The sequence below is a fragment of the Orcinus orca genome, chromosome 5 (assembly GCF_937001465.1).
Source record: "Orcinus orca chromosome 5, mOrcOrc1.1, whole genome shotgun sequence".
Taxonomy (NCBI): Eukaryota; Metazoa; Chordata; class Mammalia; order Artiodactyla; family Delphinidae; genus Orcinus; species Orcinus orca.
This window is the reverse complement of record NC_064563.1, coordinates 18,562,118-18,589,015: the sequence shown is the minus strand read 5'-3', so window position 1 is coordinate 18,589,015 and position 26,898 is coordinate 18,562,118. Positions and strand designations below refer to the sequence as shown.

The 26,898-nt window shown below is 38.2% G+C and overlaps 1 pseudogene; it reads right to left on the bottom strand.

Annotated features, from left to right (window-relative positions):
* Positions 1 to 829: 829 nt before the first annotated feature.
* LOC101289550 (52 kDa repressor of the inhibitor of the protein kinase-like) lies at positions 830 to 24,997 on the bottom strand (annotated as a pseudogene).
* Positions 24,998 to 26,898: the final 1,901 nt, after the last annotated feature.

The window sequence follows — 26,898 nt, the reverse complement described above, 5'->3', positions numbered from 1 at the left end:
CTAGGTTTTGCTTGTAAATCAAGATGAGGCAGTAGATACAGTCATGGAAAAAGACAGAAGAAAACAGAGAAATCAGTTGTCAGTATCCATGGCCTCTGATCCTGTCTTGACCATAAGATAGAAGTGTTCAACATATACCTGTCAAAAAGCTTATGAAGATGTAGGCTCAATAAAGGAATGTAAACAGCAACAACCACATGTGGAACAACAATGGCAGGCTCTTCCATTCAAACTTTGACTATAACTTGCTCCTTTAACCTCATTTGATAAAGACAAAATCTACACTGAAATCCTTGTTTGGCGAGCTCACATGTTTCTATTACAGTCTGATAATTTTCTTAACTGTCCCTTACAGATTTTTAACAGCATACTTAAAACTTCTACTATGCAAAGGTCAGTCATGAGCTTCACTGTAATGTTTTATAAAATGTATTCCTTCCTCCCATACCTCCTCAAAATTTATTTCTTCAAAGAACTGATAACTCAATACCTGACAATTAGATCCACTGTGATATAACTTATGTCTAAAGTGACTTAACTACTACAATTCCAAAGTGCCATTAGCAGAGATCACACAGAATGTAACAGGGTACTTTCAATGCTATCTTCTGGAAGAACAGTTAGGTCTCCAAAGCATGGGACTTCAAACAGGCCATTTAAACAGGCAGATTATCAATGACTAACGTACTCAATGGGAGGCCTACAGGTCAAGATATTCAGTGACTAAGTGGCCTACGTACACCTTGCAAGTTTTCCGTAAGATATTTTCAAATTTCTTACAGAGTTTTTCAAATATCAAATGTAAGAGAAAGCCTATTTTAAAAGTCTCTTAGGTATTTTCAATGGTTTCTGAATTATCTGTAGGAAGCTCTGACTTGTATAGAGTTTGATGTATGTATCCACCACTAAATCCAAATCGTGTTTTATATCAAAATTTATGTTAAGCAAAGCCAAGTTACTTGAACTTTGGTCTGTCAAAGTGTTTCTCGGGTATGCTTTGCAACGTTTTCACCCATTTTCATAGCATCCATTCTCAACCTTCATCACAGGAAGAATGCATAGGACCTTCAGCAATGCATAAACATTAGGAAAAAACTTGATGTCTGGCAGATGAAGGGCTTCATAAATAGTGGATGGAAGTTCTATATCTTTCCCTTTGTGTTTCCACTTGATTCTCCAACAATGCAGCTCAGCAGACAGCGTGTCAGGATTATGTAAACCACTTCTGTACATGTCAGCATGATGCTCCTCTGATGTATTGAATCTGAGCTGTCCCATGACAGAGGGTACTAGAGATAAGCATTTAAGAGCTTTGAGGTGCTGTTCTGAGAATATTTCTTTCAGTTTCTGAATAATGTGTTCCACTGTTGGAACACTTAGAGTTTCTTTATAGTAACTCTCAGAGGTTAGCTGAGATTCCAGGTTACTGTGCTGAGCTCTGCGAAATTTCCCTGGGAGTTTCTTCTGAATATCAAGTTTAGTTGCCAAATTTGTGGCTTCCTCAAACCAAAACTCATGATAAACTTCGATATTTTCCATCACTTCATTTAGTGAATGCAGCACTACAGTCAAACTACTGGCTGCAAAGAAGACATCGGAGGTTTGCCCCTGAAGATTTTTTCCAAAGGCTCTTGTGAAAGATAGAACTTTTTTTTTTTTTTTTTTTTTAAGGGTACGCGGGCCTCTCACTGTCGTGGTCTCCTCCGTTGCGGAGCACAGGCTCCGTACGCGCAGGCCCAGCGGCCACGGCTCGCGGGCCCAGCCGCTCAGCGGAATGTGGGATCTTCCCGGACCGGGGCACGAACCCACGTCCCCTGCATCGGCAGGCGGACTCCCAACAACTGCGCCACCAGGGAAGCCCTAGAACATTTTTAAGAACAACAATGGTAATGATGAAATCAAAATCTGTTACCGCACTACAGAGGACAAATGCTCGGCCAGCTATACAGTTATTCCATTTAACATTTGTGTCACTCTTTATACCATCTAAACATAAAACCAGTGCTTGTACGAGGTCCACTAAGATTTCAAAAGCATCATGCTTGCCTGTCCACTGAGAATGGCAAATTTCCTTCAGTTCTCTGTCCCTTTCTGCGTTGTTCTGAAAGAGGACAGAAATTACATTGTCAAGTTCTAAAAGCAATTGTGGTGATGGATGGAAGAAAGAACAAACTTCCCCAATTGTTCCTAATGTGACAGATACTCCCATAACAGGCACTGATTTTACCAACCACATATTTAAGGTACAGGAAGAGCACAGTGTGTAGATAGCTTGGGGGTATTTCTCTAAAAGTCTAGAAGCAACAACTATCTTTGGAAGCAAATCCACTGGACACAATGTAAGCCTGGCCACGACAGTACTCCATGTTTAATCCCCACTTCTCAGTTATCGTAGTGTGAAATTTCACAGCCAAATTTTCTGCATCAGCTGCATAAGGCAGGAAGCCCACAAATTCCTCTCTCAGGTTGTGAGCTTCGTCAACAAACCTCACCAACACAGGCAGGTGCTCTTCCCCTGCTATGTCCACCACATCGTCAGTGATGATGGAAAAGAAGTGAGAGCCTCTCACTTCCCTGAGGGTTTCTTCTTGAGTGCAGCCCTCCCTGATCTCTAGCATCCGTTTCTGCTGTGTTTTCGAACAGAACAGTGTGTTAGCTGCTGTTGTCTCAAAGCGCTTTATCAGAACCTCTTCACCAGAATGGATCCCGCACTCCAGCAGTGCTTGAAAGTTATCAGGAGTTAACAGACCTTCTGGGATTTCATCAGCTTCACGTCCATCCAGACATGAAGACATGTTTTCCCATAAGAATCAAAATTTCAAATAAAGATTTTAAGTATTCTTTGTTTTCCTTCTCTTCAAGGGTTAAAGGTAAAATGTCTTCATCCTTCTCTTCACCCCCTTCTTCTGCACTGGGGTTCTGAGCATTGCTGTTGTTTATTTCCTTATGTTTTGTTTCCTGTTCAGAAGTTTCATCAGGTTTTTTTTTTTTTCTGTTTCAGTGTCCTGATTTCATCCTCACTCAATGCTTTTATTCGTTTTCTGTGTCTCCTGTGTGGATTATTCAAATGGCTGGTAAGACCAAATATTGTTGGTATTGCATTATCTAGAAGAACTGTCCTTTAAGGGCTAGTTCTACAAATCAAAGAAGTCTCAAAGTGTATGTCACACAATCGATAATATTTAGTTGATCAGGTATTTTATCTTCTAAGTCTGCTCTCCTGCACTTCTCCACTTCTGGCATCTGGCTGGATCACGCGGGAACCTGAAAAAGGCCAGGTCCGACTGCGTGCTCTTCCGCGTGCAGCTGGGGAATCCGCGCAGAGGTTCGGCACCGCCGTCTGCCCGCCGGCCGGCACAGCCCTCCCCTCCCCCCCTGCTTAGGGCAGCCAGCCAACCCCTTGGGCTGGGGAGGGGAGCTGGGCCCCCCCGGCTCGTCAGGGCCGGCGCGCCGGGGGGAGGGGCGGGCCGAAATCATTTTAATATTTGATTATTGAGTAAGCCTGTCAAGGTTTGCTGTGACTCAAGACTGCTATTTATCATATCTCTTATTCAACTACCCACCAATCATCCAACAAAAAAACTCCAGAGGTTTTAACATTAAAAACAGATTACCTCTAAAATTCAGTTTAAACTCTATCTAAAATTTTTGTCTAAAAGGGAACTTATTGTGTGAACATTTATGTATGATTTTCATTGTGGTTCAATTTCCAAGGAGGATTTACTGCTTTTCCCACTCTGATATCTTTGGTGCTTTAGAGAAGAAAGAGCTGAATTGCCCAGTTTGATACATTGCAGCTTCCCCCATTTGTTTATACCAGACATTTTTCCAACAGCATTCTCTAAATTTATGATATCATTTGTCTACTGTCTTCCCACGGCATCTAAATTGCAGTTCTGCTTTTTGTAAAATCAGATTTTGTGTGTGTTGTGTGTGTGCGTGAGAGACAGGGAGGGAGAAAGAGAGTGAAAGAGGGAGGGAAATTGGAGGAGAGAGAGAAGACTAGAGAGAGGAGAGGAAAAGTCTTTTATTACAGCAGAAAAATCTATTTTATTATATAATTTTTTTGTTTTGGGTAGAAACTGATTTGTAAAAAACGTTCATATTTTTATATGCATGTTCATCCTTCTTTTTTCTGTGTGTATAAATGGACTATTATGCTTTGAGGTTAAAGCAAACATTTAACTCCGTTTTCATATGTTTCTGTGTTAGGCTGTGGGCAAAAGAAGTCTGCCGCAAAAATTCTGTGGTGCTTAGTAAATATAAATTTGATACAGCCAGGAGTGATGTAATGTGGTAGGTCAGAAACCCCATTCATCTTAAGACCCCAACTGCTTCAACAGAAGTCAGCACTTCTCACACTTTCTACTCATCCCACAAGCCTCCACAGACTTCTTGTAACCTACAATGATCTCCATCAAAATAGAAAAATAGAGAGAAGATGTTTTAAAAACTATTTCTTTTAGAGAAATAGAGTGCCCACTGTCACAACTAAACAGTGTCTGGAGGACTGTTGTTCATTGCGCTTTTTGGTATATAACCTTTAAAAATTGTGAATTATTGTACACCTATAATTTATATAATACTATACATCACATATACACATATGTATATATGTACACACACACACACTATAGAGGGAGCTGCATAAAATAAAAAAGATATAATGAGATTACTGAAACAGTGCTGGGGTTCTCATTAGGCGAACGACTTAGCTCACCTCATTCACACTCCAAAGATTTCTGTTGCCTCCACCAGGTAATGGATCTAAACTTTACATCTTTCCTTCTCACTACTAGAAAAAATCCTTTCCAGCACATTTTGAAGACCAGACTCCTAGTGTGAGAAGTAATAATGAAAACTTAAAAGGTTATCTAAAGTCATTTGTGACAAAGTTTACAGTTTCTCTATTCTCTACATTTCAGTTGTTATTAAATGGTGACTGTATTTGTACAATATAGCCATTATTTATTTTAATAAACATCAAATGTTCTTTCTAAAATATATTTCTAAAAGTAAGTAGAACAAATAATAATTTAGTAGATTGTCTCACAAAATTTAATCTGCCTTCCGTAACAAACAGATATTTTCATGAGTCTCAGGAAAGACCCAAGGACACCTAATAGGTATTTTACATTTTTGTTTCTAAATAAATCTTTTATTGAAAATATCAGAGAGAGAGAGAGAGAGAGAGAAGAATCACAAATTATAAGTGTAAACCCATGTAATCAATACTCAGATCAAGAAATAGAGCACTAATCAAGTGTCCCAGAAGTCCCACTTTTCTCCGTCTTAGTGATTATTGCCACCAAATTAACTATTATCCTTATTTCTATTACCACCAATTTATTTTTACAAATTTTTGACCTTTCTATAAATGGAATCATACAGTATATACCTTTCTGTGCCTGGCTTCTTTAGTCCATCACCTTGTTTATGAGATTGATTCATACTCTTCTGTGTAGAAACAGTTTATTTTTCATTGCAGCATAGTATTCCATTGTATGAATATTTCACCATTTATTCATCCATTCAACTATTGATGCTATCAATCAATAATCTATTCTTACCATCCTGGATAGGATTTGAAGTGCAATGTCAAATACAAATGCTAATAGTGGGCAATCTTTGCTCATCCATTCCCAAAGTTAGGCGTAAGTTTTCAATATTTCACACTTAAGTATCATTTTTGTGATAGTTTTTTTAAAATAAATATTCTTTGTCAGTTTAAGGTAATTCCCTTCTTTTATTGGTTTGCATTTTTCAGTAAATTTTTTTTTGTTACAGAAAATCCTTTTATTCCCAGTTTGCATAGAGGGTTATTTTTTTCCTGCTGTGGTCTTACATTTTATCAAAAAATTTTTACATCTTTTGAGACCTGTAGTGATGTTCCCTGTTTCATTCTTGATATATGTTATTTGTGACTTCTCTGCTTTTCCTTGTTTAGTCTTACTAGGAGACCAGTATCAATTCATTGGTCTTTCCAAGTAATCAACTTTTCAACTTATTGATTTTTCTCTTGCATGTATGTTTCTTATTTATCTTTGTCCTTTTATTGTTTATTATCTTTATTACTACTAATTTTACTCTTATCTTTATTTTTTCTTCTTTACTCTTTCTTGAGTTTAATTTGGTATCTTTTCTTATTTCTTGAGAGGAATACCTAAACAATTGATATTCAGGCTTTTTGCTTTCCTAAGATATGAATTTAAGTTATAGATTTCCCTCTAAGCACAGTGATAGCTAAATTACATGTCTCAAAATATTATATTTCAGTTATTATTCAGTTCAAGTATTTTACTATACATTATAATCTCATCTTCAACTCGTTATGTAGAAGCATGTTGCTTAATTTCTGATGTTTGAGGATTTTTTTATCTTTTAGTTATTGATTTCTACCTTTATTCCACTAAGATCAAACAATACATTTAAACTGTTAGAGTCCTTTTAAATTTGTTGAGTTTGGCTTTTTGGCCACAGATATGGTCTATTTTTGTAAGTGTTCCATATATACTAGCCAAAACTGTGTATGCTGTCATTTTTTGGTGCATTTTAACAAAACAATGTTTCTACTTTGCTAATGGTGCTGTTCAGATTATCTATAGCCTTACTAATTTTCTGGATGTTTGTTTTATCAATTATCCAAAAGATGTGTGAAATTCTGCCTCTCTGATTGTGGATTTGTATATTCCTCATTTTAAACCTGTCAGTTTTACTTTATGTATTGTGAAGCTGTATTAGTAGGTCTATAAAAAAGAATTTTTATATCTTTCTAGTGGATGGACCCTTTTATTATTATTAAAGATTTCTTTCATTTCTAGGAATGTTTCTTGCCTTAAAGTAGATCTTATGTGATGTTAGTATAGCAAAATCAGTTTTCTCTTGGTATGTGTTTGTATAGCATATCTTTCTGAGTCCTTTTATATATAAGATGTGTTTCTTTCTCATAAGAAGCATATAATTAGGTTTTCTTAAAAATATTTTAATCATTTGACAATCTTTACCTTTTAACTAGAATATTCAGACCGTTTATATTTTAATTTAGTTGCTGATACATTTGGGTTTATATCCACTATATTATTAATAGTTGTTTTATTTGTCTCACTTGTTTTATGTTCCTTTGGTCCAATCTTTGCCAAGATGCCAGGCCTTTTTGCCCTGTGTCAGTCAGTCATTGCCTTTGACTTCCTCTTGGGGTCAGGAGCATAACCTCCAGGGGAAGCTGGTTCCCTTTTGGTTAAGGACAATTCTTCAGATAAGGGAAGCTGTGAGCCATTAGCAGCAAACACTCAGAACAGCTGGAGTGCAGGTACGCTGGCCAGCTAGAGGGGATCTGGGCAGGGCACCATCAGTATTGTTTATTAACTTTACTTAATATTCCACTTTTTTCCATTTTCACACCTGAGGGCTATATATTCTTCTACTTTTAGTACTTTTAGTGATTCCTGTAAAGATTGCAAGATAGTTCCTTGACTTATTCAGGTCTAATATTGTTTTGTCCAACATAGTAGCCACTGCGCACTTATAGTGTGGTTTGAGTTAAGATTTGCTGTAAGTATACAATACTGAATATTGAAGATTTAGTACAAAAAAGAATGTAAAATATCTCATTAATATTTTAAAAATTGATTATATGTTGAAATTTTCATAATTTTGGTGAGATAAAATACATCAAAATTGATGTTAACAATTTCATTTTACTTTTTCTAATGTGACTACTAGAAAATTTTAAATTATGTAAGTGGTTTGCAATATATTTCAATGGGACTACTCTGTTTGATATAAATTGGTGCTTTTCCTACTTCCCAAGCAATACTACAATGTTAAAATCCTTTTTACTCATTCTCACACTTGTTATTGTTGCATACATTTTTCTTTTTTTTTTGCGGTACGCGGGCCTCTCACTGTTGTGGCCTCTCCCGTTGCAGAGCACAGGCTCCGGACGCGCAGGCTCAGCGGCCATGGCTCACGGGCCCAGCCGCTCCGCGGCATGTGGGATCTTCCCGGACCAGGGCACGAACCCGTGTCCCCTGCATCGGCAGGCGGACTCTCAACCTCTGCGTCACCAGGGAAGCCCTTTTGTTTTTTTTAAAGTAGAATGCACAAAGCAAAATAAGGAATGTTTACTAAATTGCATTGTAAGGTAAAAATTCACTGGTTATGGAAACAGCAATAAGGATCATAAAATATCATTGCTATTTTTTTTAAAGATATGGAGGAACTTTATTTTTTAATTAATTAATTAATTATTTTTTTAGTCTGTGTCACGCAGCTTGTGGGATCTTAGTTCCCCAACCAGGGATGGAATCCTGGCCCTTGGCAGTGAAAGCGTGGAGTCCTAACCACTGGACTACAAGGGAATTCCCTCATTGCTATTTTTTATATGGTCAATATTTATTTATATTTGCCCTCATTTTAATTTATCTTTCCATTGGTCTCCATTCCTTCTGCATTTCCTTATTCCTTCTAGGATGATTTTTCTTCTGCCTGAAGAATTCTCTTTAGTATTTACTTTATTTCGGTTTTGTTGTTGACAAACTCAGTTTTGGTTTGTTTGGAAATAGTTTTTCTCTCTCTCTCTTAAATCAGATATCGAAAAACTCGTATCTTTTATTTCTTTTTACCTCCATGCATTTGGGAGAAGAAGAAAGGGTCAATTAACCTCTTGTGGCCTAACAGACTCATGAACTTTTATACATTTTAGAATACGGTGATGTCAATTTAATACCATTCCCTGGACAACAAGTTATGAAATAAGCCAATCAGAATTACAAACACTTTAGAGGTTAAAGGTTACTTTTTATAATATATAACCATTGCTGAAGTTCATCTATTGTAAAAAGTTTCTTTATCAGAATTAAATTTAACATGGACATTATGATGCAAAATAATAACTGCTTTTCTATAGCTGCAGTGAGAGAGGATACATCTTTCTTTTTACACCTTTCTGGTATTTCTTCACAAACATTAGAAAGGTCTAAAGGTCTGCAGTTTCAAGGCTAAGTGCTCTCATTTTACTAATTAGCACTAAGATATCAAAGCTAACCTGAGGAAACAAAAACTGACAATAAGGAAAGGGAAAACAACTATCATAACCAGCAGAAGATGGAGCATGTAATTAGATCAGAAATATGACGTAATCAGGGCCAGTGAAACATGAGGATAAGCCTTCTGTCAGTAATCTGGGAGAAGTTTCTCTTCAGAGTATTCTTATCTCCTCTTAAAATTGTCATATTTGCATATAGCATTTGTAACTACCCTGGATATCTTGCTAAGCTGACACTGATGATTTCCTTGTGGAAAGGTGCAAAATACCTGGGGTCCTTGATAACACTGTTGAAGTGCTTAATCAACCAAGCATGAAGGCTGTCCTACTTATTAAGTAAACAAAAGGTGAAAAAAAAGATGTCCTTGTTCTTTAAAGCTGACTTAAGGGGCTTCTGTTACCAGTCCAAATATCCAATGAAATGACATCATAACGGAAAAAGAAAAAACAAATAAAAAGGAGTAAACCCAGTGAAACTATTGGTAAAGGAAATGAGACAACACTTGAATAAATCAGGCCCTACTCTTCCCGCAGCAAGGGTTCAGTGTGCACTGAGGTAATTTACAGTTAGTGCTGAAAGCCATACTGTTTTTGTGATTGCACTGGATTAACATCATCTTGCCTTGTGAACTAATATGTAAGTTTGGATTCTCGTTGAGAATGTGTAATTTCTGATTTGATTTGGACTAAGGTGATGCTTTAATTTGCTTAAAAAGAATAGCTAACTTTTACTACCTGCAGCGTTTGAATGGTACTTTGCTTTCTGGGCGTTGAATCAGATTCTTTTTCCCAGTTTTTATTGCTTGTATAGGATTACAGATTTGTTTTCAAATTGATACTTTATGAATTCGTTTTCTTGTTAACGTTTGCCAAATCTCCTCCAGTAGCATATTGGCCCCAAAAATTTCAACCTTTAAAGACATAAGGTCAAAATTCCCAGAAAACACTAAATGAATTATAGTGTGGTATGAAATAAATAGTTAATGTAAACTAATTTTTGAGCTTCTAAAAGTTGAGGATTTGGGGCTCCAGATCATGATGTATCAGCTACTGTCAGCGTTTCAGTTAGATGCATGTGTCAGAGACATAGATAAAGGGAACTCCTCTGAGCATATAAAACTATGTTCTAGGATTTTATAATTCACTTCTATGTGTCTCCATCATGATGGTGTTTTCTGTTCTGGTCCTGAATCTCCAGAAAAATGTCACTGGAGAAACTTCAGAATGGGGTGCAAGGGTGCCCCTTCCTACGTCCTGTAGCCCGTGTGTCTAGTTCTCCCCATTGTCTCAGTTCCAGATATTTCCTGGCATAGCTGATACTTTCTCCTCATTTTTTTCCCCCTATAGCAACAACCCTCTGTCCCTTGGGGGTTTATGATCGATTGAGAGAATCTTATGAAAATCATGAGATGCATATACAAAAATCTTGCTGTATAAATTCAGAGACACCCAGTTATAAGCCCCTATTACAAGACTATAGCCCAGTTTCTGATATGATGTACAAATTTATGTCAATTAGAACTTACTGTAAATTAAATAAATCATCTATGCATTTAGTAAATATTTAGTGAGGACCTACATATACTGCTCTTGGTGCTAGAAATATCATGATCAGGAAGAAAAACTCCCTGTCCTCATAGGGCTTATATCCTAGTGAGAAGAGAGACAGATAACTATAAGCAGATAAAACAAAAGAATGTATAATATAAAATTAGGTAAGTGTAATGAAGAAATAACGAAGTATGGTAAGAGGGTAAAGAGTGACAGCATGCTATGAAGAAAACTACATCAAAATAAAACAAATGCAAAAATTTGCATTTCTTTAATGATTTTTAAACTATTTTTTCTAAACCTTTGTTATAATTTCTTTATATCAATAATATTGGGAATATAAGATGTAGGAATCATAAAATCTTTCATTAAAGTTCTTTCTATGGTTACTTAAATAAATTGATTTTAAAAAAAGAAATGATGGGTAAAATTAGTATGCCTTCTTTGGAAAATCAGAAGTAACCAAAAAAGAATTTTTGCTAGATTTTATTCAGTAAAACTTCATGGAAAATTCAGTGAGCTCTTGCTAAAATCTTCTTAGCTTACTGTACTTCTGGCTTCTGTAAAGTTAGAGATCATCTAAAAGCTGGAAGACGCTCGGTTTCCACAAATGAAACCAAATGGAAATGGTGGTAGAAGCATATTATCCTCCCACAGACCTTCTGAGAAAGGCAATGAAGTTAGGTTTTATTTAATGCAGATGTACTATCACTAATTTTCTGTCTGAAGACGTACTTGACAGTGGTCTTACATCCACATATACACAGATGTATAACATTAACATATTTAACCCAGCTGACCACAGAACACTTGTGTAGCCTTTAGAAGTGGCAGAAATACTGAGGAAATTCATAGTCAATTCTTCCATAGTAAAAAAAAAATCTCCATTGCTCTTTTGGCCACAGAGGAAGGATTTGCAAGCACACTTGTCTGCAATTTCAGGCAGTGGAATATGCTCTCTTATTATTGCACAGTCTGAAATGCGACAAAATATTTCACCTTTTCATGCCATGCCAGTTGGAAAAAAGTTTTTTTAATGGGAAAACCACCGCCTAAGTCATTGCCAAAAGTGATGCAAATGAACTCTAAAGGATTCTGCAGGGTGACTGGAACTTCTGGTTACTAAAGTAAATGGAGATAGACCTGACCCTAGTTTTACTTTATCAATTAATCTAAGGGAAGGATTTTCTTTTTTATTCATGGCAAGGAGTATATGCTTTTAGAACCCATGGTGCGTTTTTTAGGATGTCCTCAATGGTGGTCAACTTTTTCCCTTTGAAAGAACACACTTTTTTTTTTTTTTTTTAAAGAGACAATAAAAAATCATTGGCAGGGCTTCCCTGGTGGCACAGTGGTTGAGAGTCCGCCTGCCCATGCAGGGGACACGGGTTCGTGCCCCGGTCTGGGAGGATCCCACATGCCGCGGAGCGGCTGGGCCCGTGAGCCGTGGCCGCTGAGCGCTGAGCCTGCGCGTCCGGAGCCTGTGCTCCGCAACGGGAGAGGCCACAGCAGTGAGAGGCCCAGGTACCGCAAAAAAAAAAAAAAAAAAAATCATTGGCAGCTAGCTGATTTTGTGAAGGAGGATGGATGATCAGGTTGGGCCACTTTTTTTCTTTTATAAAAACCAGAAGAGATTGTAAAATAAAGAGGCTAATTCTCTAGTGTAGCTGGGGCTGCTGTTACCAGGAAAGAGCTGCTGCAGTATTTCAAACAATGTGAGCATTATTAGAAGAGCCCCTGAGGGAAATCTTTGAAAGATGACATTTAGTAGAGCGCAAACATTTCAATATACATCATAATCACCCCTCAGGTAAAAAGGATAACGTGGAATAAAGTAAATTTAGCATGGCACCACGGGGAGAAAGGTGAGAATAGAGGCAATATTCCTGACCAGGGTGTTAAGAAAAGCATGCCTTAGATGTTGCCCTTGAAGAATGTGTAAGATTTAGATGTACAGAAAAGGACGTGTATTCCATCCCATGGATGGAAAAAGAAGCAGAGAAATGCAAGGGACATGTGTTAGCTAGGGAGTAGGTCAATTTGAAGTAATGTTTTCATGTAGAAAAGAAGCAGGCAAAAAGTGTCATTAGGTATATTGTGTTAAATTTGGACTTGGGTGCCAGGCTCTCAAGGAGTTCTGATTGATATTATGGTCAATGGAGAGTCACTAAAGATTTTTGAGTAGAATCACAGTGTAGAGAAAGTAGGATATTAAGAAGATCCATCTGGTAGTGGAATGGATTGGAGGAGGAGACTGGAGAGGAGGAGGCCAGGCGTGGACTTTAATGGCAGAAGAGATGTGATGTGATAAAAATCTCCCTTGTGATGGCTATCATGTGCTGTTAAGTGGGAAAACATGATGAAAATACACATTTCTCACCCGCAAAATGTCAGAACATTCAACTGAAGCATGTATTTTAGAATAATGCATCAGGAAATATAAATTCAGTAAATTTTCCTATAATTTATAGTGGGAATACCTTAATTCTGCTGTCAGGCAATCACAGCAGAGATTTAAAAAATCTTGGTATGCTCCAAATATTCTTTGTAAAAAAAAAAATTAAAAATTTCACATTGCACTTTATTATTTTTTATCAAATACGAAAGATGGTTTCTTAACTAGTACTTATTAACAGTTGCAAGGCATCATGCTCAAAGTTGTGAAGGAGAAAAGGTGAAACATAAGTAGAAATTGCCTTTAGGGAACTGACTGTCTAGAAGCGGAGGTGACCGACACCAGCTAAGGAGAATGCATGGGCTAAGGTGCTGAGTTCCAGCTAGAAAGAAAATGCTAAACAGGCAGGAGAGATCATATGAAGCTATTTAGCGAAGATTTGTTGGGGAAATGGCCCTTGAGCTTGGCCTGGGAAAATGTGTGAGACTGGCCATGAAGGTCTGGAGAGGGGAAGAATATTGCTTTGCATTATTCTTTTTATTTACTGTTTGTTGAAAGATACAAAAATCCTGGGAATATTTTGGCAGGGGAAAAAAAAACCTTTTTTGGCTGTACAAATATGTCATTCTGTTTCATTACTTCGGGAACATTGCTTTAAGATAAAAATTTTAGTATAGTTTGTACTGCTAAGAAAAGGAATTAAAGGTCTTTTAAAATATAAAAGATAAATGAAATAATATGTCTCCTAAAGTGGTAACAAAGCACAGAGGTTAAAATCATGAACCCTGGAGGCAAATGGCCAGGGTTCAAATCCTAGCTCTAACCCTTACCAGCTGTGTGACTTTGAGTAAACGATTGGACTTCTTATGTCTGTCTTAGTTTCCCTATCTATAAAAAGGGGGCTAGAGTAATGTTTACCTTGTAAATTTTTTGAGATTAAATTATACAAACACACACACACACACATATAAGGGGCTGGGATTTGATTATATAAGGGGCTGGGATTTGATTATATAAGGGGCTGGAATTTTATTTTACCCTACTTAAAAGCTAATAAATTACACTGTTATTTTTTTCATGGATGTTGGCAAAACATATCAAACTCCTGGGTCAGAGACAAAGGACTTCACTACTGATGGTCAGCAAGCAGCACGAGTATCAGGTCTGTATGTAGAGGATCCAGGTAGACGTTATGCACACGGTGGGTTTATGTTGTAGCCAGGGAACATTAAGCTTGGGGAATCCACCTGTTTCATAGCAGCTAGTAAGTGGGCCTGCTCTTGGTCCTAATGGGAGACATTATCTCATTCCTCAGTGTTACTTGCTGCAAATACAACCCTGAGAAATGGCTTGGGTAATGGGCTATTAAGGCCTTGCGTTACTGGCATACCTAGCAAGGCGTATAGGGGCATGAGATACTCATGAAAGACCATCTCCCTCAACTGTGTAAACACTTAAGAACAGTGCTGTGCACATATTAAAGACTCTTGATAAAGAACGAGGACCTACCGTAAAGCACAGGAATCTATATCTATGTATATCTATATACCTATGTCTATATATATATATATATATATATATGAATCATTTTTCTGTACACCTGAAACTAACACAACATTGTAAGTCAACTATTTCAATAAAAAAATAAATTAAAAAGGACTCAGTGAATATACACTATTATCTTTACTGCAGAATAGTCTATGTGGTCTAAAATGTAGTTCTTTGAAAGCACTATTGTGAAATAAACTTTAACTTAAGGTTTGAGTATTGCAATATTTACTATATATTCAGGTAAAAAGAATTACAGAGACTCTACTCAGTGACCTGTGGTGACCTAAATGTGAAGGAAATCTAAAAAATAGTGGATATACATATACGTATAACTGATTCACTTTGCTGAACAGCAGAAACTAACACAACATTGTAAAGCAACTATACTCCAATAAAAAAAAAGAATTACAGAGAAATGTGTTTATATTAACAGATATTTCTCAGAGATACACTTGGAGAAATTTGAAATTTTGTTTTGGATCAGTAGCCCTTAACTGCTTTGGGTCCATTAGTCATTTTGACAGAAGTTTAAACACTGTCAATATTTTATTAATTAACCCAAAGTATAACAATTAGAATGTAAAAATGATCCTAATTAATGTTACGATAGCTTTCTGTGAGGGAGCCAGAGGCTGTTACCACCTTTTATGCACAACAAATTATGTCTGGGGCTTTTTCTTTTGATTATTATGATGCTTAGGGCTTTAGATTTTTGGACCATTTCACAAACGTTTGTACATATGTAGATATGGAAAATCATCAGGGAAAAATTAAAACAATTTTTTTTGACAACAATAGGACAAAGACATATTTCGAACAAATATTTGGAAAGAAAAAGAAAGTCAAGGATCATTTAGGAAAGATGAAAGACAGGAAAAAAATAGCAAGTATATATAATATTGGTAAAGGAGTACTTTTGAAATGTTGAGTGTTTCAGCTATTAAATGCCAGAAAGGGATGATATAGGGAGATATTAAAAGAAAAGACAACTCAAAGTTAAAAACTGTAAGTAAAAAAGAATATTAAAATGCTTCTTAGGGGGACCCTGATTTTTTTAAAAGAAAATTTGAAGTGGAAAAGAAAGGGAAAGTCTATTTGTACAAACTTTGATGAAAAAATTGATAATATTAACAACAAGTAGAAACTCTGGATAGATTTCATCTCAGAAAAAGAAAAAAAGATTGAGGAATAGGTTGAAGGAATTAATGTGGCAGACCAGAAGAGACTATAAGTACTGCAGGCTACCTTCAACGGGGTCAACTACAGTTTGCCTCTAGTCTGCTCTCTCGTTTCAGTGCTTTCTTGCTGTTAAATTTAAGTGGCTTCTATGTGGTCTGTAGCACACTACATTTTCAACTGACTCATCATTAACACTATTTGGAAGGCTTGTACTGGAACTCAGAATCCTGAGAAACATGCCCAGATTGAGTTTGTCCTGCTGGCTGAGCTATAGGAGACAGTCCATGAGTGTAATGTCACAGAGGTTGTTTTTTTTAAGGAACTCTGAGTTGAGTTTCTAAGGTTCCATTATGTAACTAAGTAAAAAACTCTATTGACTGTTTCCATGTACACTTGGGAGGTATTATAAGCACCAAACTAGAGAACTGAACATGCAAATCATGGGGTTACATCCATGGTTCAGTGAGGTTTTACTCAGTACTTGTACTTTCTTCCAGTTTTCTTTTTAGTGCCATTCTGTTCGAATTAGCTGAGCCATGAGTGACAATGAGCTTGGTATAGTCGGTTTTTAAAAACAGTATCATGAATCAATAGACAAAACAAATGTTTTTATGAGAGTGGGCATGCCATTGAATGCCCATTTACTAGGTGCCTGGTAGTCTCTGGGTGAGCTACTTATTATGTTTGTTTACTTATTTTTGGATGCATTGGACAAGATGGGGCTATGTATTTTAAAAAATTTTATTTGCACTCTCAATAGTCTGAAGGATAAACAAAACGCAAAATGATGAACAAAAAAGGTTTCTCATATAAGGAGGCCCAGACTAAATTAATTCAAAACAGAGAAATTATGGGGTCTGTGCGTGTGTGACTGTGTGTGTGTGGAGGGGCGCATGGTTTCTGTGCATGCCCTTATGCCTAACCACAATTGCCTAGGCATTTCTCATGCCTTTGTATCCTCTCACATCAGCATCTTAGAAGGCATATATTCACAACTTTTAGGGTACCTTGTGTTGTATTCATCCCTCAGGCCACAGCTGTCTAGATCAGAACTGGACAATAGACCCCCAATTTACGCCAATCAGTTTTTCTCTTCCTTTCAAGAACTGAACTGGGTCACTAAGAAGCTGATAGTGAGATAACGTTAAGCATGTAAACTAAATGGACATATTAGAGTGAGGGCTGGTGTAGATTCCATGACATGCAAGCCAGAGCAGTTGGAGAATTTGAAACCATGAGTAGGATTTGAAACCATGAAGATTAAGACTAAGAACATCCAAGGCACAAGGTCCAGCTTTGGCAAAGGCCATGGAACTCCTAAACAGTCATTATCAGAAAATATGATCACTTGGAGAATTTCATTGCATGCTATTTTATTGTGGCCTGGCACAAAGAAACCCACAACTGATGGGAAATACTTTGGCATTCCACAGTCCCCCAAATTATACACAATAGTGACTGTATCTGTATGGAGGTACAAACTAAAATATTTTGGTGAAGAGTTCTTCCTGGAACCCATGAAGGGAACAACAGTAATAACAGAAAATTTTACCTGTGCAAATGAGTAGTGATTCTTTTTTTGAGTGTGGATGAATTCTTTAGCACATTAAAAAGATGTATTCACAAAAGAATGAAACTAGACCACTGTCTTACACCATACACACAAAATTAACTCCTAATGGATTGAAGTGTTGAATGTAAGACCTAAAGCTATAAAACTCCTAGAAGAAACCATAGGTGGTAAGCCACTTGATATCAGTCTCAGTGATGAAGTTTTGGATCTGACTCCAAAAGCAATGGTAACAAAAGCAAAAATAAACAAGTGGGACTATATCAAACTAAAAAGCTTCTGTACAGCAAAGAGAACTATCAACAAAATGAAAAGACAATCTACTGAATGGGAGAAAATATTTGCAAATCATATATCTGTTAAGGGGTTAATATCCCAAATATATAAAGATCTCATACAACTCAACAACAACAAAACAAACACCTGATGGAAAAATGGGCAGAGGATCTAAAAAGACATTTTTGCAAAGAAGATGTACAGATGGCTGAGAGGCACATGTAAATATGTTCAACATTGCTAATTAATAGGGAAATGCATATTAAAACCACAGTGAGCTATTATCTCATACCTGTTAGAAGGGTTGTTATCAAAAGACAAGAAATAACAAGTGTTGGCAAGGATGTGGAGAAAAGGGGACACTTGCACGCTGTTGGTGGGAATGTAAAGTTGTGCAGCCACTATGGAAAACAGTAGGGAGGTTCCTCAAAAAATTAAAAATAGATCTACCATACGACCCAGCAATTCCACTTCTGGATATTTATCTGAAGAAAACTAAAACACTAATTTAAAAATATATATGCACTCCTATGTTCGTTGCAGTATTATCTACAGTAACCAAGATAAGGAAAGAACCTAAGTGTCCATCAATGGATGAATGGGTAAATAAGATGTCACATATATCTACATATTATATATCTATAATATGTATATATATGTATATATATATATTATATATATATAATATGTATATATATATGAATGCTAATCAGCCATAAAAAAGAATGAAATCATGCCCTTTGCAACAACATGGATGGAACTTGGGGGAATTACACTAAATGGAATAAGTCAGAGAAAGACAAATACTGCATCATTTCACTTATATGTGGAATCTAAAAAACAAATCAAAACAAAATCAAAATCATAGGTACAGAGAACAAAATGGTAGTTGCCAGAGGGGAGGGGTGTTTGGGGGTGGACAAAACAGGTGAAGGGGGTCAAGTGTTATAAAATAAATGTCATGGGGATGTAATGTACAGCATGGCCACTACAGTCAGTAATATCATAGAGCATACCAAGAAAGTTGACAAGGGCTTCCCTGGTGGCGCAGTGGTTGAGAGTCCGCCTGCTGAAGCAGGGGACACGGGTTCGTGTCCCGGTCCGGGAGGATCCCACATACCGCGGAGCGGCTGGGCCCGTGAGCCATGGCCGTTGAGCCTGCGCGTCTGGAGCCTGTGCTCCGCAACGGGAGGGGCCACAACAATGAGAGGCCCGCGTACCGCAAAAAAAAAAAAAAAGAAAGTTGCCAAGAAAGTAAATCCTAAAAGTTAAATTTGTATGGTGACAGATGGGAACTAGACTTTTTGTGGTGATCATTTTGCTGTATATCCAAATACTGAATCATTATGTTGTACACCTGAAACCAATATAATGTTATATGCCAATTATACCTCAATAAAATTTTTCTAAAAAGATTTATTCTTGACCTCTTCTTCCCACCCCCATCCTCCATATCTGCTCTGGGTTTGGAGTAAATTATATAGCAGTGCTGGAGTACTTAAGCTTAAACTCCTCCTGCAAGTATTATATATTTTTATGAGCGAATTCTCATCTGGAGAGCTGTCCTTTGGGACTATGTCTGTGAACATGTTTTAGCCTTTAAGTACAATAGTGCTTGCAAAAGCCTAGGCATCTCAGTCAAAAGGGAAAGCTCTCAGATGTTTGAACATGACTGATGACGCTCGTGCTGAAGGGTTCGCCTAATTATTTAACCCAAAAAAATACAAGTCTGGGACGTTATTAACATCATACGTGCTAAGTGGGTGGATGATGGACTCAGCTGTATTCACCATCATAATTGCTTTGTAATTGATAAAAGCTCAGTTTAACAAAAATTGAGTATCGTGTTCTAGGCATATTCTAGAGGTTAGAGATAGATAAATCAGACATAGGAAAGGCAATAGAAATCTGCTACTAATAAATACAATAAATGTTATCCATTCAAGAATGGAAGTGCAGACAAACTACGGAGGTGGTGAAATTGTTATTCTGATGGGGATGGGGTGGGGGAAGGGCAGCCAGGCTTCCCAGAGGGGTGAGTGGTGAGCACTTTGCGGCTGGGAGCCCATCAAACAGAAAAGGAAGGGAAGTACTCCAGACAGGGAAGCAGCAGGTATGAGGTGGTACAACAGCATGCCGTGTGCCAGAAAGTAGTTCAGAGTTGTTACAGCAAAAAGTGCCTGTGTGTCTGGGATGGGAGGCGGGTTGAGGGCTGGAAAGGAAGGAGATGAGGCTGAGACCCAGCAATGAGCGTGCTGGGAGGACCTGGCGTGATGGGCCAAGGGGCTCAGGCTTTGTTCTGTAGTCTGAGTGGTGGGAAATTACTGCAAGATTTAAGCAGAAGAGTGGGTGGTCACACTAGAGGTTAGCAGTATCTCTGAGGCAGATTGGGTCCACTTGTCAAAATACTAGAGGCAAGAAGGTAGATTGGTTGGTGAGGACACTGCCCTTAAAATTAGGGGTGGAAAACTACAGCGCTTAGGCCCAAACTGACTCACCACCTCTTTTTAATGGGCCCAGGAGGTAAGAAAGCTTTTTACAAATAAACATTTTCAATCGACTTGATGATAAGGAACACTAACCTTGAACCCCAATTAAGCAAAATTTATCTCCCTGAATTCTATTTTTCTCATTAGTAGATCTACATTACATTTTTTTCTCAATAATTATTATATTTTTAATTTATTCAGTAAAAAATTGGAGAAATTTGTTTTCTCTTTTGTTATATAAGCACATAGATAATATCCTCAGCTTTTCCTCTTGGCCCACAAAGCCTAGAATGTTTACTTTCTGGTTCTTTACAGAACGAGTTGACCAGCTCCTGGTCTAAATGAGAAATAATGAGGATAGTATGAAAGGACAGGAGGAAACGGACCTCATAGTGAGGCCCATTCGGGTGTGAGTCCCTGTAAGAGGATGTTAATTTTCTGACTATGCATTGATTTGGAAAACACAGGGGTGTAACAAATATGTTTTTGCCATGTAGACAAAACAATAAGTTGTCTAAATTGATCATTTTCAATCAGCTGTAGTATCATTAAGACTTAAGATCATTAATGTGCATTTTAAAAAGGGCTTTATATCGTCTTTATCAATTTAAATCAGGTAAATAGAACTCCTCTATATATATTGGCATTTTTTTCACATACCATCATGTAGATAAGTGCATAATTTCTTATTTTTTTAAATGCTATTAAAAAAAAATACAAGATAGTGCTGATGCTTTAAAAAAAAATCCCAACAGGAGAAAAAGATACACAGTAAAAAGTGAACTTCCATTTCACTTTAGTCTGCTAGTTCCTCAGTTTGGCAGTCCTCTCCAGAGGCAGTTTACTTTGCCAGTTTCTTATACTTCATACCCATACATATGTAACGTGTATATGCATACAGTGCCATTTTCTTTTATTCACACAGTAACGCACTCTACATACTGTACTGTACCTTCCTTTTGCCGGTTAATATAACCTGGAGTTGATTTCATATCATTTCATATCAATCTTTATAGCTCTCCCTTATTAAGAGCTCCACAGTATTCTGACGCATGGATGCTATAATAACTGTGTACAAACATCTCTATGCATGTAGTACAGGGTTTCTATAAGAAAAATTTCTAGAAGTAGAATTTCAGAGAAGGGGATATTTATAATTTAAACTGACAAATATTGTCAAATTGACTTTCAAAAGTTGAACTAATTTACACCATCTCAACTATATATCATAGTGTATATTTTCTTATCTCTTTGTCAAAACAGGGTAATAGCCAACTCTTAAATCTTTTCCGGACTGATAGATGAAAAAACAAGTCATTCCCTTATAATCTTTAAGTACATTTCTCATACGATCATGAAGTTGAACATCTTTTCATGTGTTTAAAGGTCATTTCCTTTTCTTTGAATTGTCTGTTCATGTTCTTGGCTTATTCTTCTATTGGGATCATGTTCTGTTTTAAAAATAATACAATTCTTGAAAGTACTTTGTTAGGGAAAGAAATCCTATTCAAGCCAAATTTTATAGATGGAAAAAAAAAACCCTTATTATTCAAAGATTTCAATTACTTTACCAGAAAACAAGAATTGCCCAACTTAGCTTACTTTTACACCACATCCTGTGAGAGAGCCACACAAATCCATGTGATCTATAATCAATATTTTTTGTGACCATATCTCCCTATTGAATAATCAGTTACTGGCCCAAAGTCTAAATGAACAAGTTCAGGGACGCCGCAGATCCAGGGTAAAGAAAAAATAAAGTAAAATCCTTTTAATGTAACAGAGCCGATCCCAAGAGGACTGGAATAGTAATCAGAAGAGAAGAAACAACTAGCAATTTTAATTCATGCAGAATAGCTGAAAATTATGCAAAAATACATTTGAAAGAAGAATGGAATTTGGAATTAAAATACACACACACTTTTTTTGAGTAAATTTTAAAGTCAACTCTCATATTGCCTAGGAAAAAGATGCTCACCAAACAAAAAGCTGTTGCTTTGGCTCAAAAAAACCTGTTTTAAATGAGACAGAGGCTTAATGATCAGACTGCTTTTCTTGGGACTTGTATTCTCTGTCCATGTATAAAATTTCATGAGGTTTAACACATAGGCTAAAATCCAAAGTAAAGTTTCTCAGAGGTGCGGGTTTGAGCTCAGCACCCTCGTGCTTCTTTCTGTCAATAAGTTGTTGAAAATTACAGAGATCTATACGTGTACTCCCATAGACACAGAACCAGTAACGGACACCCAGGAACACGAGGGCGTTGAACTAAAAGACCTCAAGAGTCTGTGCTTACAATGAGGAGGACCCTTAAGGAAAGCTCATTCCAAGCTCTGCCATGTGTCCCCTCAGGGCAGTTAGCCACAGTCTTCAAAAACTTTCTTCCTACAGAAAAAGGCAGCTAAGTACACTCTCAGGTATCTTTCTTGAGGGATCGTGGATGTCAAACACATGTCATCACTCAAGGAGTATTGCTATAAATCAAGTTAAAGCCTTGGCAAGAATTTCCTATTTTTATCAGTGGTATTCAACTAGCAACCCTTAAGAATGAAAACAAAACTAGAGGCAGCCTAGGGGCATATTTATTGCGACTTTCTTTCTCTGAGACTTTCTCTGCTAAGGCAGGCTTTGTTGTGGACACCTTCTGATGTTTTCAGTTAAGAATAGGACTGGTAATATTCCATTGTAATGAGGTGGATAGACCTAGAGTCTGTCATATAGAGTGAAGTAAGTCAGAAAGACAAATACCGTATGCTAACACATATATATGGAATTTAAGGGAAAAAAAATGTCATGAAGAACCTAGGGGTAAGACAGGAATAAAGACACAGACCTACTAGAGAATGGACTTGAGGATATGGGGAAGGGGAAGGGTGAGCTGTGACAAAACGAGAGAGAGGCATGGACATATATACACTAACAAACGTAAGGTAGATAGCTAGTGGGAAGCAGCCGCATAGCACAGGAAGATGAGCTCGGTGCTTTGTGACCACCTAGAGGGTTGGGATAGGGAGGGTGGGAAGGAGGGAGATGCAAGAGGGAAGAGATATGGGAACATATGTATATGTATAACTGATTCACTTTGTTATAAAGCAGAAACTAACACACCATTGTAAAGCAATTATACCCCAATAAAGATGTTAAAAAAAAAAGAAACACTTAAATTATATTAACATACACGTTTATATTGTTTGAATTTTTGCTTTTGATATTTTCTGGAGTACTTTTTTATTGAATGAAAAATTCTTTAAATTCTATACTGCTTTACAATTTACAGAATTTTACACACATGGTTTCATTTAATCCCATAGTATGGATTTTCTGGAGTGATTTAAACTATTCTTAAATGTTCAATTAAAGTGGTTAAAAGAGAAAATGTTGTATCAAAGCAAAAATCACCTGTCTTGCTATCCCCATTCCATTTTCCTCCCTGCAATTTTTTCATATCTGTTAAAATCTGATTTGTCACTCTTCTGCTTTAAACCTTCCTTTCTGTGGTTCCCAGTGCTTTTAGGGAAAAGCTCAAATGCCTTAACAGGGCTTCCAAGGTTCCCCATGATCTGGCGTTTCTCTTTACCACTTCCTTATCCTCGTCACCAGCCCCATAGAGAAGTGAAGGAGTCATGGTTAAGAGCATGGATCTGGAGATAGAACACTTGGCTGTGGTACCTGGTTCTTTTCGTTCCATCTCTGTGACCTTGAGCAAGTTATTTAAATTCTCTGTGCCTCAACTTTCTCATTTGCACTTTGAGATAATAACTGAACCTACTTCATGAGGCTGTTGTGAGGATTAAATGAGGTAACATGTGAAAGGAACTTAAAACAAGGTCTGACAAACAGTAAGTACTAAGTAAATATTTGCTATTGTAATTTTTATTTCAATTATTTTAAGATGCTATACCCTCTGCTTCCAGATCTCTGTACCGCTTTTCTTTCTTCCTAGAACTTTCTCTCTTTAATTCTTATCATTATTTGTATAATTTTCACTCCTTTTTATTAGTCTGAGTTCACAAGAGAAACAGAACCAGTATATATGTATTGATTGGCTCACCTGATTATGGAGGCTGGCAAGTCCCAAGATCTGCAGGATGAGTCAGCAAACTGGAGGCCCAGAAGAGCTGATGTTTAGTTCTAGTCTGAGTTCAGAGGCCTAACAACCAGGAGAGCTATTCACTCTGTATTTCTGGATTTTATTCTTCAGCACTGGGTATAGTCTACGGCTATGAAAATTGTGGTACAATTATTTTAAAATTTTTAATCAAAAAGATATCATGGGGCTTCTCTGGTGGCGCAGTGGTTGAGAGTCCGCCTGCCGATGCAGGGGACACGGGTTCGTCCCCCGGTCCGGGAGGATCCCACATGCCGCGGAGCGGCTGGGCCCGTGAGCCATGGCCGCTGAGCCTGCGCGTCCGGAGCCTGTGCTCCGCAATGGGAGAGGCCACAACAGTGAGAGGGCCGCGTACCGCAAAAAAAAAAAAAAATTCTCTCTTCAAAAAACTTACTGCGGGTCTTCCCTGGTGGCGCAGTGGTTGAGAGTCCGCCTGACGGTGGAGGGGACGCGGGTTCATGCCCCGGTCCGGGAAGATCCCACATGCCGCGGAGCGGCTGGGCCCGTGAGCCATGGCCGCTGCGCCTGCGCATCCGGAGCTTGTGCTCCGCAATGGGAGAGGCCACAACAGCGAGAGGCCCGCGTACCGCAGGAAAAAAAAAAAAAAACATGAATTGCTCCAAATTTGATTTTCAGAAACCTTATTTTCTATTTTAAAGATGAAAGAAACTAAGGTTAGACAAGCTAGGTGACTTGTTCAAGGCCATAATACTTCTAGTAAAGATGACACCAGGACATAGCTAGGTTCCCATGACATAGCCCATGCTCATTTCTCCACCTCACCTCGGTATGGAAAGATGACCAGCTTATACCAGGTCAGATTCATGGCCATGGCCTCAATAGCTTTCTGTTCTAGCGTTTCCAAAGTTCAAAATGGTCAGAATCAACTAGAGGGCTGTTTAAAACACAGATTTCTGGCCCCCCCTTCCTCACACACAGAGTTTCTGATTCTGTAGGTCTAGGTTAGACCTGAGAATTTCCGTCTGTAAGTTCCCAGGTGATGCCGACGCTGCTGGTTGGAGGCCATTTTCACTTTGCTACTTGAACCAGTTTTACTGGCTAATCTTTCTCGGTGAGGCGGGTGAAAGAAGACAGGCTGGGCTTGCCACTCTACTGTGTTTTTACTAAGTTCTGCCACCTAAGCATGCATGTGGAACTACTTTCTCTATGATTGTATCCTTGGTGCAGTTCAGCTTTCAATTTAATTTTTAAAAATCTTTTGGGGCTTCCCTGGTGGCGCAGTGGTTGAGGGTCCGCCTGCCGATGCAGGGGACACGGGTTCGTGCCCCGGTCTAGGAGGGTCCCGCGTGCCGCGGAGCGGCTGGGCCCGTGAGCCGTGGCCGCTGGGCCTACGCGTCCGGAGCCTGTGCTCCGCAACGGGAGAGGCCACAACAGTGAGAGGCCCGCGTACCGCAAAAAAAAAAAATCTTCTGAAAGTAAAAAAAACTCAATGTTTCTGGAATAGAGCTTTCAATATGGGACTGCGCAGGAACTACTGCTATTAATCTCATAATATGAGTCAAAGAAAAACAAACAGTCAAGATTTTGTTATGCAAATTTTGTAAGTTGTCCTACTATGTATGGCTAAGATTGCTGTTTATGACTGTGTAAGTAGATCCCACGTGTCCCATTTCTGAGAATTTCTCCCTAGAACTCTGACCAGCTGTAAGGTAACCCTGTACCTATGTTTGTTTCTACAACCTGCCTTTGCTCCCTGCTCATTCCTGGAAGGGGAATGGGTGGATGCCTGTCCAAAAGGGCTGAGCAGATGCTTCTCCTGAGACTTTGAAACAGAGGTATTTGTTATAGATTCATTTAGTTCTAGAAACTGAAGGACATTTATATGCAGGAGCAGGGGGGTCAATTACTTACCTTCATGTGCAAAATGAAGCAGAGAAAGCAGCCTGGAGACACATACACACACCCACATAGAGGGGCAGAGAATAACTGGGTTCTTGCTGCTTTTCCAGTTGCAGGTTCCAGTTCCTAAGGAGACCTGACCAGAGGTTTGTAAGATGCTCCTGATTCTTTCTGAGACTGTGATTTTTTGAGTGGGTTTTTGTTTTTGCCCTCCAGAATAGCCTAAGAGAGTTTGCTACAGACACACTCTTCCTATAGAACCACCTTTCTTCAGGGACAGTGTAGTAATTGGTGAGGAATGGAGAATCAGCAGTGCCGCCTCTGTGAGGAACTAGTTACAGGACCTCAGGGAAATTACTTTCCTACCTCAGATCTGTCACCTGTAAATAGAAGAGTTCATTTAGATTATTTTTAAAGAGCCCTTCCAGCTCTAATATTTATGCTAAAGGAAAACAAGGAAAATGGAGGTTGCCCGTTCTTTTTTTAATTAATGAATTTATTTATTTTTGGCTGTGTTGGGTCTTCGTTTCTGTGCGTGGCCTTTCTCCAGTTGCGGCGAGCGGGGGCCACTCTTCATCGCGGTGCACGGGCCTCTCACTATCGCGGCCTCTCTTGTTGGGGAGCACAGGCTCCAGACGCGCAGGCTCAGTAGTTGTGGTGCACGGGCCCAGTTGCTCCGTGGCATGTGGGATCTTCCCAGACCAGGGCTCAAACCCGTGTCCCCTGCGTTGGCAGGCAGATTCTCAACCACTGCGCCACCAGGGAAGCCCACGTTGCCCATTCTTGATCTGGAATTTTAAATGCGAGCCTTGGGGCTGAGTCTGGGTGGGGACAGCAGCATTCACCTGAAGGACCTTAAAGAGAAAACCAAAC